A 17400-nucleotide genomic window follows, 5' to 3' on the forward strand; every position below is an offset into this window, starting at 1 on the left:
TCTGTGTCCCTACGTGTTCCCCATCTTATGTTATATGTGCATGATTAATATGCATATGTATTCCCTTATGATCGATTAAAGACGCAATTCTAGTTGTGTCCAACTCTAGTATGCTAGTTTCCAGTCCTCGTGAAAGCTACGAGTATTAGGCCTATGTAAAGTTATGTTGCCACGTTTCACAGTGTGCACGTTTCACAGTGTGCACGTTAATTCAGTAAAAGTCCCCGTTTCTAGGCCTCAAAAGGGCCCGGACCCAGATTCAGCTCCTGTCTCCTGAACCCTCGCTGAGGAGCGATACAGCCCCTACCTGCATCCCTGACCCTTCACTTACTTCCTGCCTCACAGTGCCCGGCTCGGCCTGGCTCTGCCTGGCAGTCTGCCAAGAGTATGTTATGATTCTAGTTATCAGTCCAGCCCTCCTTCTCTGCATTCCTAAGCTACTGAATCGCATCAATAGTTTCAGTCATCGTCTAGCCTTTACGTCTCCATGTGAGAGAAATACTGTATTAATGGTCATTTAATATTCCTCAACACGCACTACATGTAGAATAATGCATGCACCAGTCTTAGAGTCTGTTAGCCTTTGCCCTGATAACTTTTGGATTCTATCAACATGTTCTCTAAACATCAGATACTAGATAGTGTTTAGGTACATGTCGCTCTGACTCTCCAGACTTTCGTCTCCTCTTCTAGTGCAGAAGTCATAGCCCCCAGCTTCTCCTAGTAACACGTCATTGCCAGTTTGCGCGCACCACTAGGTTAGAGGTCCCGGCTCCTTATGTAGCCCCCTCCATGTTTCCGCCCCATTTATGACATATTCTGTTACGTTTACATCACATGTCTATGTACACGCCTCTTGTTACACCTACTTTATGCCTTATCTTTCGCGACTGCTACGAACCCCGCCCACTGCTACGCCTACTGTATTACATGTAATGTATTTTGTTTAACTATAAATATTGTGCACTGTTATTAAAAGTGACCCCTTATGCTCCCAGATCCTGCCCCCGGCAGCTGCCATTCCATCCCCATGCAGGCTGTCCCATTCCAGTCCTTTATGCTTTATTAAAACCTGCAAAACTCCAGCTACCTCGAATCTTGACTCTTATTTATTGAGCTATCTGTTATTGTATATCTAGTCAAAAATAGAACAGGTATTTAATTATTTATTTACCACAAACAAAGCACACACATGAAAGAGGTGTGGCACAGCGGCCAGGGTGCCTGACTCCGGACCAAGGGGTTCAAGGTTCGATCCCCGGCACCAGCGGCAGGTTAGTTTAGTACCATGTGACTCTGGGTAATACCTTGCTTAATCTTCCCGACTGCCCCAAGCGCTGTGACACCTCTCTGGAGGTAGCTGGTATTTCATTTCACATCACAATTGGGTGAAGGAAAGTGCCCCATTTTGCATGGGAGCCCCCACATTTTGCCTGAGCGTTGATGTACTTCTACTGAGTGTGCTCTGGGCTCCTGCCAAGCATGTACCCCAGGCCTTTGTTCTTTCCCTAAACTGTAATGTTGCACCACCCAATTTGCAACTCTCTGGCCACATGTAAGTGCCATGTAGAAGTTACCATAGGTACCAGGGGCACTGTGACCAGGGAAGACCTCTTACTGTGCCACCCTTAGTGGCGCTGTACCTGTACCTTTACACACACACACACACACATGCACACCCACACACACACACACACACTGCCCTTTTAGGCTGCCTGTTTTGGTGCAGAACAAAGTGAAGAGTCGGCATGGCACACATTCATGTGTGACATGCCTACAACCCACTACACTGGCATAGTTAAGCCACCCCTCTAGCTGGGTATATCACGTCAGTGGTGAGGGTACAGGCACATGAAAGTGCAGTACTACCATGAAGAGTATATGGTATGAGAGTGGGTCATTACGAACTCGACAGCACCATGAAGGCTTTCCTGAAAACTGAGAAGTTTGGTATCAAACTTCTCAGCACATTAAACCCACACTGATGCCAGTGTAGGATGTAATGAAAAATGCACTCAGAGGGCACCTTGGAGATGCCCCTTGAAAAATGACCTAACATGAGTCTCCTCACCAAGTGGCTGCTCACCAGCTGCCACCACCAGACAGGTCCTAGACCTCTGGGTCACGATCCTACTGCTCTCGGGGTCCTGAAACAAAGCACATCCTGGGACATGGTGTCAAGCCTCCTCCCCTAGAATGTGCTGGGTCCACGAAGGGGAAGCTTCAAATGCCTACCTCCTTTGTGAGCTACCCCAGCCAATTGTTGCTCCCAACAACTGGCCCCTACCGGTTCTAATCCCCACTTTGGGAGGGAGAATCGGCGGGAAAACCAAGTGAGAAGGAGAGGTTTACCCACCTTGGCCAACCCCACCCCTCAGGTGGGGGAGGCGAGGAGAAGCGCAACTCTCCGTCCCCATCATCTTACTGATAGGGAGACCCAACCAACCAGAGTGAGGCCTATGTCTCCCTCTCACTGGAGGGTGGCATTAAAAGGGGTGTACCCACCTCAAGTTAGGGATCATCCTCCTCACGATCCTAGCCTGGATCCCAGAGTCCCCTGGACCTCTACAAGCTCTAAGGCCAAACCTGCAGCCAAGAACTGAAAGATCCCCTCAACTGCGACCAAAGGTGACAACCTGACCGAATCTGTAACTGAAGAAAAACCCAACTGTGACTGTCCGACCTACTCCATCCCCGAACACTTGTGATCACAAAGTGACGACTCCCAAAGACCCCATTCACCTCAGCAGCCGCTTACCAACTATGAGGGATCCTCGACATAAACTGCACCCTCAGCCAAGACCGCACCCTGTACCCAGCTGCCTCTGGCCACCTCTGTGCCGCTGGCGGTGTAGTTCTTGTGTTGGCCATTGGGCCTTACCGTGCTGACCTCGACCTTAGGAGCTTTTTGTTTTCCAATCTGGTGGCCTGCTTGCCGCAGGCCCCAAGCCTCTGACCGTGCTTATCCTGTTGGCTAACTAAATCTCTGCGGTCTGCCCCCGGCCGCCTCTGTGGCGCTGGTGGTGCAATTTGAGTGCTTATCGGGCCGAATCCTGCTCACAGACCCGTAAATCTGGTTCTGTCTCCTTAGGACAATGTGTGGCTGATGAGTAATATTGTAAACCTGATCTGAACTTACTGAATGCATTAACTCCTTTTTCCTTCCCTTTGGAAATGCACCAGCTTTGCATCTCGAGATACCAGGCCGCATAAGAAGAGTCAATGAAAAGTAATCCAGACTAATTACTAATACAAATTAATCCTTTTTGTAACCAATTCCTTGCATTCAAACTGTATTTCAAACTGCATATGCTTGCAAAGTATTTCCATACTTACCTGTACCAGGCCCGGCTTGGTTCTAGAAAATAGGTGAATAATATTTTTATACAAACCAATTGGTCCGAGTTCAGTCTTTGAGTATGTGACATAATTTCTTGCCTAAGTTTGTACAATAAATTCTTAGTACTAACTCTGGTACAGATTACTGCTCGTGCACACTGCCACAAATAGAGAGTAAGGTGCTATCTACTTTTATCGCTGCCTACCTTTGGGGTACCACTGGAATCTGTGCACACTATACCTTACCTTGGTATAGTATATACAGAGCTAGCTTCCTACATTGGAGCATCATGAAGAACAATATGGGGCTAAGTCAGATGGATATTTACAATGAGACAAGTGTGCAGTTCTCTGTCCTGGTCAATTAAATGGCATGGCGTCTGTGTTTAGGATTGGGCATCAGGGTAGGGTTGAGAGGCCGATAGTAAAAGAAGTTTGTACTATGACATACCTCTCATAAATGAATGCTGTATTTTAGTGATGAGCAAAATGACAACTAGATAATGGGGTACAGCTACTGTAAGGGTGGAGTCAAGGACTATATTCTCAGTGGATCACTGACTAAATATCGACGGACACAATATAGACTACCCAAAATATTGACGCCAAAATATCGACGGACAAAATATCGAATTCCTCTCTACATACAGGTAACTACCAAAATATCGAGTCCAAAATATCCTTTATATATATATACATTGTAAAAATATCGAATTTGTTAAAAATAATGTAAAATAAAAAAATTATTAAAAATAAATAGCTAAAATATACTTAAAAATAATTAAATTACCTTAAAAGTATTAAATAATGAATTTAACTTATAAAAAAAATACAATCATATCTGTTAAAACATATATATATATATATATATATATATATATATATATATATAAACATAATATTAATAAAAAAAATACACAATATTATTATCGTAGGATAGTGTAGGGGTAAAAATGTGTATTCCCACTCCTGGAACAGTAGGGAAAGCGTTGGATAGCATAGGGGCAAAAATTACTATTCCAACTCCAGAGAGTGCAACAGTAGGGAAAGCGTTGGATAGCGTAGGGGTAAAAATTACTATTCCCACTCCAGTGAGTGCAACAGTAGGTAAAGCGTTGGATAGCGTAGGGGTAACATTTACTATTCCCACTCCAGAGAGTGCAACAGTAGGGAAAGCGTTGGATAGCGTAAGGGTAAAAGTTGCTATTCCCACTCCAGAGAGTGCAACAGTAGGGAAAGCGTTGGATAGCGTAGGGGTAAAAATTACTATAACTACTCCAGTGAGTGCAACAGTAGGGAAAGCACTGGATAGCGTAGGGGTAAAAATAACTATTCCCACTACAGCGAGTGCATCAGTAGGGAAAGCGTTGGATAGCGTAGGAGTAAAAATTACTATTCCCACTCCAGAGAGTGCAACAGTAGGGAAAGCGTTAGATAGCGTAGGGGTAAAAATTACTATTCCAACTCCAGTGAGTGCAACAGTAGGGAAAGCGTTGGATAGCGTAGGGGTAAAAATTACTATTCCCACTCCAGCGAGTGCAACAGTAGGGAAAGCGTTGGATAGCGTAGGGGTAAAAATTACTATAACCACTCCAGTGAGTGCAACAGAAGGGAAAGCGTTGGATAGCGTAAGGGTAAAAATAACTATTCCCACTCCAGAGAGTGCAACAGTAGGGAAAGCGTTGGATAGCGTAGGGGTAAAAATTACTATTCCCACTCCAGTGAGTGCAACAGTAGGGAAAGCGTTTGATAGCGTAAGGGTAAACATTACTATTCCCACTCCAGCGAGTGCAACAGTAGGGAAAGCGTTGGATAGCGTAGGAGTAAAAATTACCATAACCACTCCAGTGAGTGCAAAAGAAGGGAAAGCGTTGGATAGCGTAAGGGTAAAAATAACTATTCCCACTCCAGAGAGTGCAACAGTAGGGAAAGCGTTGGATAGCGTAGGGGTAAAAATTACTATTCCCACTCCAGTGAGTGCAACAGTAGGGAAAGCGTTGGATAGCGTAGGGGTAAAAATTACTATTCCCACTCCAGCGAGTGCAACAGTAGGTAAAGCGTTGGATAGCGTAGGGGTAAAAATTACTATTCCCACTCCAGAGAGTGCAACAGTTGGGAAAGCGTTGGATGGCGTAGGGTTACTATTCCAACTCCAGAGAGTGCAACAGTAGGGAAAGCGTTGGATAGCGTAGGGGTAAAAATTACTATTCCCACTCCAGTGAGTGCAACAGTAGGTAAAGCGTTGGATAGCGTAGGGGTAACATTTACTATTCCCACTCCAGAGAGTGCAACAGTAGGGAAAGCGTTGGATAGCGTAAGTGTAAAAATTGCTATTCCCACTCCAGAGAGTGCAACAGTAGGGAAAGCGTTGGATAGCGTAGGGGTAAAAATTACTATAACCACTCCAGTGAGTGCAACAGTAGGGAAAGCACTGGATAGCGTAGGGGTAAAAATAACTATTCCCACTCCAGCGAGTGCATCAGTAGGGAAAGCGTTGGATAGCGTAGAAGTAAAAATTACTATTCCTACTCCAGAGAGTGCAACAGTAGGGAAAGCGTTAGATAGCGTAGGGGTAAAAATTACTATTCCAACTCCAGTGAGTGCAACAGTAGGGAAAGCGTTGGATAGCGTAGGGGTAAAAATTACTATTCCCACTCCAGCGAGTGCAACAGTAGGGAAAGCGTTGGATAGCGTAGGGGTAAAAATTACTATAACCACTCCAGTGAGTGCAACAGAAGGGAAAGCGTTGGATAGCGTAAGGGTAAAAATAACTATTCCCACTCCAGAGAGTGCAACAGTAGGGAAAGCGTTGGATAGCGTAGGGGTAGAAATTACTATTCCAACTCCAGTGAGTGCAACAGTAGGGAAAGCGTTGGATAGCGTAAGGGTAAAAATTACTATTCCCACTCCAGCGAGTGCAACAGTAGGGAAAGCGTTGGATAGCGTAGGGGTAAAAATTACTATAACCACTCCAGTGAGTGCAACAGAAGGGAAAGCGTTGGATAGCGTAGGGGTAAAAATAACTATTCCCACTCCAGAGAGTGCAACAGTAGGGAAAGCGTTGGATAGCGTAGGGGTAAAAATTACTATTCCCACTCCAGTGAGTGCAACAGTAGGGAAATCGTTGGATAGCGTAGGGGTAAAAATTACTATTCCCACTCCAGCGAGTGCAACAGTAGGTAAAGCGTTGGATAGTGTAGGGGTAAAAATTACTATTCCCACTCCAGAGAGTGCAACAGTTGGGAAAGCGTTGGATGGCGTAGGGTTACTATTCCAACTCCAGTGAGTGCAACAGTAGGGAAAGCGTTGGATAGCGTAGGGGTAAAAATTACTATAACCACTCCAGTGAGTGCAACAGAAGGGAAAGCGTTGGATAGCGTAGGGGTAAAAATAACTATTCCCACTCCAGAGAGTGCAACAGTAGGGAAAGCGTTGGATAGCGTAGGGTAAAAATTACTATTCCCACTCCAGTGAGTGCAACAGTAGGGAAATCGTTGGATAGCGTAAGGGTAAAAATTACTATTCCCACTCCAGCGAGTGCAACAGTAGGGAAAGCGTTGGATAGCGTAGGGGTAAAAATTACTATAACCACTCCAGTGAGTGCAACAGAAGGGAAAGCGTTGGATAGCGTAGGGGTAAAAATAACTATTCCCACTCCAGAGAGTGCAACAGTAGGGAAAGCGTTGGATAGCGTAGGGGTAAAAATTACTATTCCCACTCCAGTGAGTGCAACAGTAGGGAAATCGTTGGATAGCGTAGGGGTAAAAATTACTATTCCCACTCCAGCGAGTGCAACAGTAGGTAAAGCGTTGGATAGTGTAGGGGTAAAAATTACTATTCCCACTCCAGAGAGTGCAACAGTTGGGAAAGCGTTGGATGGCGTAGGGTTACTATTCCAACTCCAGTGAGTGCAACAGTAGGGAAAGCGTTGGATAGCGTAGGGGTAAAAATTACTATTCCCACTCCAGAGAGTGCAACAGTAGGGAAGGCGTTGGATAGCGTAGGGGTAAAAATTACTATTCCCACTCCAGTAAGTGCAACAGTAGGGAAAGCGTTGGATAGCGAAGGGTAAAAATTACTATTTCCACTCCAGAGAGTGCAACAGTAGGAAAAGCGTTGGATAGCGTAGGGGTAAAAATTACTATTCTCACTCCAGAGAGTGCAACAGTAGGGAAAGCGTTGGATAGCGTAGGGGTAAAAATTACTATTCCCACTCCAGTGAGTGCAACAGTAGGGAAAGCGTTGGATAGCGTAACGGTACAAATTACTATTCCCACTCCAGTGAGTGCAACAGTAGGGAAAGCGTTGGATAGCGTAGGGGAAAAATACTATTCCCACTCCAGAGAGTACAACAGTAGGGAAACCGTTGGATAGCATAGGGGTAAATTTTAATATCCCCCCTCTAGTGAAAATAAATTAATATAAATCACATAATTATAAATTATTCAATTAATACATTTTAATTACCAATTAAGAATTAATTAATTACCAATATATTCTAAATAAATACCAATTAATTAAATTAACATGTTTAATTATTTTTATTAAATTACTTCTCACCCTATTCCCCTATAAACCCACAACCCGCTACTAAAAATAAAATAATATTATTCACATACTTATCAATTAATCAATTAATAAAAGTTAATTATCAATTAACAATTAATTAATTACCAATTAAAAATGTATTGACAATTTATTCAAAATAAATACCAATTAATTAATTAACATGTTTAATTAATTATAAATAAATTACTTCCCACCCTATTCCCCTATAAACCCACAACCCGCTACTAAAAATAAAATTATATTATTCACATAATTATCAATTAATCAATTAATAAAAATTAATTATCAATTAACAATTAATTAATTACCAATTAAAAATTAATTGACAATATATTCAAAATAAATACCAATTGATTAATTAACATATTTAATCAATTATAATTAAATTACTTCCCACCCTATACCCCTATAAACCCACAACCCGCTACAGAAAATAAAATAATATTATTCACATAATTATCAATTTATCATTTAATAATAATTAATTATCAATTAACAATGAACTAATTATCAATTACAAATTAATTAACAATTTATTCAAAATAAATACCAATTAATTAATTAACATATTTAAATAATTATAATTAAATTACTTCCCACCCTATTCCCCTATAAACCCACAACCTGCTACAGAATTAAATTACGCAAAAATTAAATAACATAAAATTAATTACTTACAATAAATTACAAATAAATATACACTTTTCACACATAAACTAACATATAAAACACTTTAAAAAATGTGATATCATTAAAAAGTCGATATTTTTAATCACCTATATTATGTACTTCAATATTTTGACTGTCCATATTTTTAAATTCGATATTACAGTACTTACCTTCAAAACGATATTTTGGATGTCTATATTCTGTCCAGTCGATATTTTGTCCATTCTATATTTTGGACTCGATATTTAGGTTACTCGATATTTTGAAATCGATATTTAGACCATTTACCATTCTCAGTCTTATACAAGACGGATCAGAGCTGCCAGGGCTTGTAAATAAGTCAGTAGTCTCCTGGTACCTGCATTAATTTAACTATTTTCTTTTGATCGCCGTGATTGTGCGCCAACATCTTGTACTATAGCAGATCCTCCCGGAAAGACAAGTGTGTTTGAATCTGTCTTGAGTGCTTGAGAGAAGATGGATGATAATTCGGTAAACCCTTGAGATAGATGATACCATATCAGCTGGTCACCCATATAGCAATAGAGAAAAAGGTTAAACCACGATCTTCCACTGCAAAGCATTTAGTGGTGGCTAGAGTACAAAACAATATAGTTATATGATGAAGGAAAACCTGAAAACTTGGTATTACCACAGAGTTAATAGCTTGCAGGTGTTGTGCAAGTGAAAACAGTCAAGTATTTTGGAGCCTAGCTGCCAAACAAATGGGTATCGGGAAAACAATACTAGCACTCCCAGTGTCAGCATCGGCCTAGGAAAAATATATCCATATTTGCATAAACTAAACTCACAGAAGGCGGAAAAATGGGATCGGTAGGCTCAAGGGAAAGATCAGTTAAATGCTATTGCAGTAGCCTAAACAACTAAACAAATAGCTCATTTTATAAGGGCTGCAAGATCTACAGCAGCAATGGGACCAGATAAGATCCAGATTAAGGCTCTTCAAGCAAATCCAGACGAGTGGAGCAAATTTCCATCCCCGCTATTTTTCTACTGTTTTGCAACAGGAGATATCCCAAAATCATGGTGGGGAGTATTCTGGTCCCTTTGTTAAAAAAATGCTCTAGAACAGACCCAAAGAACTATCGGCAAATTGCCCTACTCGACGCAACAGGAAAGGTCTTTGCAGCCTGTGTCCTGGACCATCTTAAGGACTGGGCCATTTCCAGTGGAGCACCTCCTATGTCCCAGGCAGGATTCCGCCCAAAGCACTCAGTAACAGACAATATTGCTATTTTACAAACGATAATGGACAAATATGTAGTGTCAAAATTACTAATTGTATACTGTGCTTTTATTGATTTTACCACAGCTTTTGATAGGATGGACAGGCCAACACTCTGGAATAAAACTGGTGAGGCTAGGGATCCCACAAAATTGACTTACAATAATTATATTCCTCCATACAGAAACCTGGTGCAAAGTCCAAATGGGGGTCTAAAACAAGGCCGTCTCCTTGCCCCCTTGTTATTCTCTCTTTATTTAAGCAACCTACCAGAGTACTTCACCCAAGTAAAATATTTTCAACTAAAATTAACACTGACTGACATATACATTTTAATGTACGCTGACGGCATTGGGATATTAGATCTTACACCGATAGGACGTCAAAGAAACTTAAACACACTGAGTACCTATGCAGAAGACAACATTTTAGTCCCAAACATCTTGAAAACCAATATTTTACCTTTTCAAAGAAAAAAGTGATACTGACCTTTCTATTGGACATTGGGGGGGGAAACCACTAGAGAACGTTAAATAAATACACTTATTTAGGTCGGATTTTTACCCAAACTTTACAGAGCTCCTCCCACCTACATCATATAGGTTGAAAGGCAGATGCCCACGTAGGAGCACTGTTGGGGCTATACTCCTCTGGAAACAGACACTTCCAACCTTTGTTAGAGGTCTATCGTATGAAAATCCCTCCCATTCTAACATATGGTCTAGAGGATACACATATAAAAACCAGGCAATTTGCAAAAACGAGAGAAGGAAATTCTCTAAGGAAACTGGCAAGAGTAAATCAGATAACAACTCAGATTTCTGTAACATGTTGGCCCAGGCCTTTGCCGACAAGGTGCAATTAGTTTACAAAACATTCTCTAAGTTCCCTGACGAACTTCCATCCCAAAGTAGTGTCCCTGCTCGAAGTTCATCCGGTTTCTCATTTTCCCTTTCTACTATGGATCAAATCACTAAAACCATAGTAGGTACAAAATCTGGGCCTCCGTCCGATCCGTGGCCCCTAAAGGTTTTTCATCTCCTACCAGAGATTCTTAGTGAACAACTAAGTGATCTGTTCTCAGGGATAATACTCCACGGAAAATTTCCTGAAGCATGGAAGGTAGCATCTGTGCTACCGCTGTTAAAAAAAACCCATCGAGACCCAGCCGATCCTAACAACGATCGACCAATCTCCAGAATTCCTTTTTGTTCAAAGGTTCTGGAGAAATTGCTTAATATCCAGCTCACTGCTTTTATCTCCACCAACAATCTGCTTGACCATTCACAGTTCGAGTTTAGAGAGGGACACGGAACCGAAACTGCTCTAATCACTGCAAGTGAGGAGCCAAGGAAATCACTGGACAAGGGCGGGAAGGCCAACTTGATATTATTAGATCTGTCGGCGGCCTTCAACACCATCAATCAAAAAATCTTAATCGCCAGATTGTCCGACCTGGAGGTCCAAGAATCTGCCACGACTCTATTAACATCATACCTCGTGGAGAGATCCTTTCAAGTCGAATTAGGCGAATCCAGCTCCCAAACTTTCAATCTACAATGTGGAGTACCGTAGGGCTCGTCTTTGAGCCCTACGTTGTTTGAAGGATTCGGAAAATCTGCCCCTTCGTTCCCCCGGAGGCTTTAAAAACTCTGGTGACTGCTCTGGCCATTTCCAGATTGGATTATGGTAATGCACTTCATGTGGGGATTCAAACTCAACTCCTGAAAAAGCTGCAACGTCTGCAAAATGCAGCAGCAAGATTAATACTGGACATCCCCAAACATGAATCAGTATCTCAACAGCTAGGAGCATTGCATTGACTCCCGGTTCAGAGGAGAATTATTTTTAAGTCACTTTGCATTACATTCAAAGCACTCCATGGAAAGGGCCCCTCGTACCTAACATCGCGCATAAAATACTGTGTGCCGTCTAGGAACCTCAGATCTGCACAACATAGACTTTTGCAAATCCCCAGGTTCAAGCAGGCACGATAGGGAGGAAGGAGCTTCTTGTTGGGATCTGCCAAGGTTTGGAATCTTCTTCCACTTACAATTAAAAATAGTTCAAATCTGAAAGCCTTCAGGAAAGAAGTAAAAACATGGCTATTTCAAACCGACATTTAAGTCCATTTGCACATTAGCTTTACACGCTCCTTGAGTCCTTAGTGCCAAGATGCCTCCGGGCATTCGTCACGCTTTACAAATCTAATAATCAAATCAATCAAATCAAGCTGTTACAGCCTAAGTATTACGCCTCAAATTCTCCTTGGCTAGTATATATGCAAGAGCTCTCTCAAATATATTAAGATGGGCATATCATCTTTTGCATGCTGACTCTGGTTCTTTCAGGCACATTTCAAAACTGGAAACTTTCAGAGATGAGTTGTCGCGGTACACTTTTAATATAAATCCTAATACAGCTTTTAACCTGTCTCACTGCACAGTAGCACTTGTATAAACTTGGACACCGGCACTTTTAAAGCTCGTTTTAAAGAATCTGACCTCAATATTAAGCTTTGTACTGGACATAGAACACTGTCTCTATCTAAAACACTATGCACTATAAATCACATAAGAAATACACTTATCTTTCATTAGATCATAGGGGACGGCGCTATATTCTTTTACTGAGCTTGAACATCCTCTCTTTGAAAGTTTACATAGCAAAGTGGAAAACCTGTGAAAACACAACAGGGCTCTGCGAGTTGTGTAAGAGAGGAATACAAGATCTAATTCATGTATTATCTGTCTGCCCTAATCCAACTCTAGTTGAAGCCTGGCGGAGATATTTAAGGCCTATTAGTATTAGATATAACGTCTCGACTACACAAAGTTTAATTAAGATATGTAAATCACCACTGAATGAATTAGTCTGTCATCAACTGTATACATTTTTAAGGAGTTTCTTACAGTTGTTTACAGTCTATGCTGATAATGTTTTAAAATTATAAACATTTAAAGCTCAAATACAACTCCACTTTTTCATAAGATCTAACTAAGCTCTGAAAAGTCACCACAGGATGAATTTATCTGTTATTAGTTGTATAATACTTAAACAAATTTTTATATGAAAACCATATTGATAATGTTTTTACATTATAAATGCCAAAAGCTGATGCTACGGGTACCATGATAAATGTTTTTAAATTATGTTGACCTCAGTTGAGGTCTATATCAAAATTTAAATAAAGTTACAACTGGTGCAAGTGTATATGTGTTTTTACTAGATTTTTGACCAGCAGAATAGGTGTTGTGCACACACTCATAGTGGGTACTATGACTCCTTGCTTTATGAAAGAGCTGACAATTAGTCTAAATACTGCTTCTGTCTCAAGGCGTAGGAGGTACTGGGGAAGTTTTGCCATTGAATTTACCTTAATCTTTACAGGTTCAATAGTTAGAACACACATTGGATAATTATCATATTCATACCAAAAATAGAGGGTACTTGATCAAGTATATCTGTTAAACAGTTTGCCCTATTTTTATATTTAGCATCATCAACACAATTAGTGGGTTCACATAAAACAGTTAAGACTTCATTTTCATTGCTCTTCAGCACAAATAAACATCATCACCAGTACAAGCAACAGTACAGTTTGTTTGCACAATAGGGCTGTCCCTAAAATGTTCACAGGCGAGGCAAAACTTAACAAAACTGCAAGCTGGTCTGTGACATTGCATCAATTAACAAACAAGCCTGAGAGAGGTAATGTAGATAATTCAGAATTCTTTGAGGGAGATCAGATAGCAACAGTGTTAATGAGGCATGAGGTGAGTTTTCATTAATGGCACCTCATAAGTATAGTACATGTTAGTCTACTGAGAACAAGTGCAAATGGAGTAGTCAGCACTTCTCATGCTGTCCTAAAAAGTAGTGTATCAGATCAGGGAGACTTGAGAAAACTAATGTTTTTCATGTTTGTTATGAGGGTTATTAATGAAATTGGGACAGTCCCATTTCCAATGATCCACATGTCCACAACTGCAACATAAAAAAACACCCAGCTGGGCTGAATCCCCCTCATCCCCCACCCTAGTTTTATTCTGCACATTTGCTCCCTTCTCCACCTTTCTTTTTAACCTTCCAATCCCCTCCCTTCTCTTTTATGGATTGTTGAAACAGCTGCATTAATAATAACATTAGCCTTGATAAATTTGATTACAGTATCCTTTATTCTATTGCTAACAATGATTAGCTACAGAGACAATCTCAGGCAAACCCTTGGCGTGTCACCTAGCACCTGTGGCAGCAGAACTTGAAAAGAAGTACCACGGATAACTTACAGAGCACTTTCAGTAGGTTGAGCAATACAAGAGTAATGTTTAACAATGGGTGTAAAATCCGTTTCGCTCGCAGAATTTGCGGATTTTCGGCAAATTTGCAATCCGCAAACTCTCGCGAATTTGCCAAAAATTCGTAAATTCGCACGCAGCGGATTTTTTTTGCTTGGTGATACAATATTGCGGCGCGCGGCGTTCACTTACCGCCATTCAGCGTTTGCAGAGTTGTTTTTCTCCATATTTTGCGTGTGCTGCGCCATTTTGGATCTTGCTGCGGGATCCCGCGGGAGTTTGGCGACCGCGATTACGTCATCGCGGCTTGCCACTTTGCACAGCACGCATCGCGAGAGTTCGCAATTGCGAACACGTAGATATGGCGGGCAGCAACAATCTCGTACTCGCGAAATTGCTAAATTTGCAATTCTGCACAAGAAATCCACCAGCAAGCAGCATAAACCTTCTGAAAATGATGATTTTTATCAGAATAACTCCTCAGGTTGACATTTGCCTGCACTTTTTTTTGCAAGGAGTCAATTTTGGGGGGCGGGGGGTGGGAGGAAGGAAGTGCCCCACAGTCTCCAACTTCCTGTTCCTGTCCAGCAGGCTCCTCCTAGTGCTTTGTTCATGTGCAGGTCACTTTCATTTGGCTCTTGACCTGGAAGGATTACTTTTTGTGGATGCTGCTGGATATTTGGATTTGAGGCCTTTTGACTTTCTTTGGATCACTTTTGGATTAGAAATCAAATTTCACAAGTAAGTTTGTTTGAGGCATTACAGTTGCTGCAACTACAATTTTGGAACTTTTTCAGAACATTAAATAAAATATATTGTGGGTAGCCACAGTATCCAGTAGGACCAGGGTTAGTTATGGGTGCATGATACAACTGTTTTGTTGAATTTAAACATCATTGAGGGCATGGATGGCATGGGATTGTGCTGATTTTTGTGTTTTTTTCGATTTTTTTGGCTGCTGTTGGGGCCTTTTGCCCAGGGGTACCCAGTGGTGCATGGACTGAGTCTTTCTGTGGGGTCTCTTTCATGTGAACATCATGGAGGGCATGGATGGCATTGGATTGTGTTGATTTTTGTGTGTTTTTCGATTTTTGGGGGTGTTGATGGGGCCTGTCCATGTGAGTGGGGGCCATTTTGAGTGCTGGTACAGGCAGGGCCCCCGGCCTGGCCATGTGCTTGGGGTGCAAGTGGCCATTTTGAAGGCAGGCAGTGTTCTCAGGCCTGCACCCATTTTGCCTAGCTTTCATCCATTATGCCCAGGGGTAGTGAGTGGTGCATGGACCAAGTCTTTCTGTGGGGTCTCTTTTATGTAAACATCATGGAGGGCATGGATGGCATTGGATTGTGATGATTTTGTTGTGTTTTTCGATTTTTGGGGGTGTTGATGGGGCCTGTCCATGTGGGTGGGGGCCATTTTGAGTGCTGGTACAGGCAGGGCCCCCGGCCTGGCCATGTGCTTGGGGTGCAAGTGGCCATTTTGAAGGCAGGCAGTGTTCTCAGGCCTGCACCCATTTTGCCTAGCTTTCATCCATTATGCCCAGGGGTAGTGAGTGGTGCATGGACCAAGTCTTTCTGTGGGGTCTCTTTTATGTATACATCATGGAGGGCATGGATGGCATGGGATTGTGCTGATTTTTGTGTTGTTTTCGATTTCTTTGGCTGCTGTTGGGGCCTTTTGCCCAGGGGTACCCAGTGGTGCATGGACTGAGTCTTTCTGTGGGGTCTCTTTTATGTTAACATCATGGAGGGCATGGATGGCATTGGATTGTGTTGATTTTTGTGTGTTTTTCGATTTTTGGGGGTGTTGATGGGGCCTGTCCATGTGGGTGGGGGCCATTTTGAGTGCTGGTACAGGCAGGGCCCCCGGCCTGGCCATGTGCTTGGGGTGCAAGTGGCAATTTTGAAGGCAGGCAATGTTCTCAGGCCTGCACCCATTTTGCCTAGCTTTCCTCCATTATGCCCAGGGGTAGTGAGTGGTGCATGGACCAAGTCTTTCTGTGGGGTCTCTTTTATGTAAACATCATGGAGGGCATGGATGGCATTGGATTGTGTTGATTTGTGTGTGTTTTTCGATTTTTGGGGGTGTTGATGGGGCCTGTCCATGTGGGTGGGGGCCATTTTGAGTGCTGGTACAGGCAGGGCCCCGGCCTGGCCATGTGCTTGGGGTGCAAGTGGCCATTTTGAAGGCAGGCAGTGTTCTCAGGTCTCCACTCATTTTTTTGCCTAGTTTTCATCCATTATGCCCAGGGGTAGTGAGTGGTGCATGGGCCTAGTCTTTCTGTGGGGTGGCTTGAATTTAAACATCATTGAGGGCATGCATGGCATGTGATTGTGCTGATTTTTGTGTGTTTTTTGATTTTTGGGGCTGCTGTTGGGCCTTTTGCCCAGGGGTAGTGAGTGCTGCATGGACTGAGTCTTTCTGTGGGGTCTCTTTAATGTAAACATCATGGAGGGCATGGATGGCATTGGATTGTGGTGATTTTTGTGTGTTTTAACTTTTTTTGGGTTGTTGATGGGGACTGGCCTTGTGGGTGGGGGCCATTTTGAGTGCTGGTACAGGCAGGCCCTGGCCATGTGCTTGGGGTGCAAGGGGCCATTTTGAAGGCAGGCAGTGTTCTCAGGCCTGCACCCATTTTTTTGCCTAGCTTTCATCCATTATGCCCAGGGGTAGTGAGTGGTGCATGGGCCTAGTATTTCTGTGGGGTGTCTTGAATTTAAACATCATTGAGGGCATGGATGGCATGGGATTGTGCTGATTTTTGTGTGTTTTTCGATTTTTTGGGGTGTATTGTCGTGTATTTCTATAGGTTCTGATTCGATCCCCCTATTCCTGACCCTATTCTGGTTAAACTTACTAGCTAGTTAACTAACAGTCAGCCCATGAGGCAAGAAATCCCCCATGATGCAGATACCGTTATCTGACGCAGTCACACTACGGCACAGGAACGTGTTATCTGATTAGGTCATAACGCTTGAGATCTAATTAGACAAGCGACATTCCTCCAGCCCCTGATAAGGCATACGACGTTCTCATAACAAATCAAACCTATGACAACCTGGATAATCCGTGCGGCCATTGTTTTGATTTCACAGAGAACTTTAGTAAAGAATGTGCTAACGAGCAAGTCGTATGACATCTTTATTGACGTACCTATGTCCATCCTTACGTCAATCTCGGCACCTTTAAGGTATAAATATTGCCGACCTTGCCCTATGCAAACACACGCGTGGTGACAAGACGGAGCAGCCATACTTGCCGAAGCCGAGAGCAGAAGCAGA

This window comes from Lissotriton helveticus, chromosome 6, assembly GCF_964261635.1.
Source record: "Lissotriton helveticus chromosome 6, aLisHel1.1, whole genome shotgun sequence".
Taxonomy (NCBI): Eukaryota; Metazoa; Chordata; class Amphibia; order Caudata; family Salamandridae; genus Lissotriton; species Lissotriton helveticus.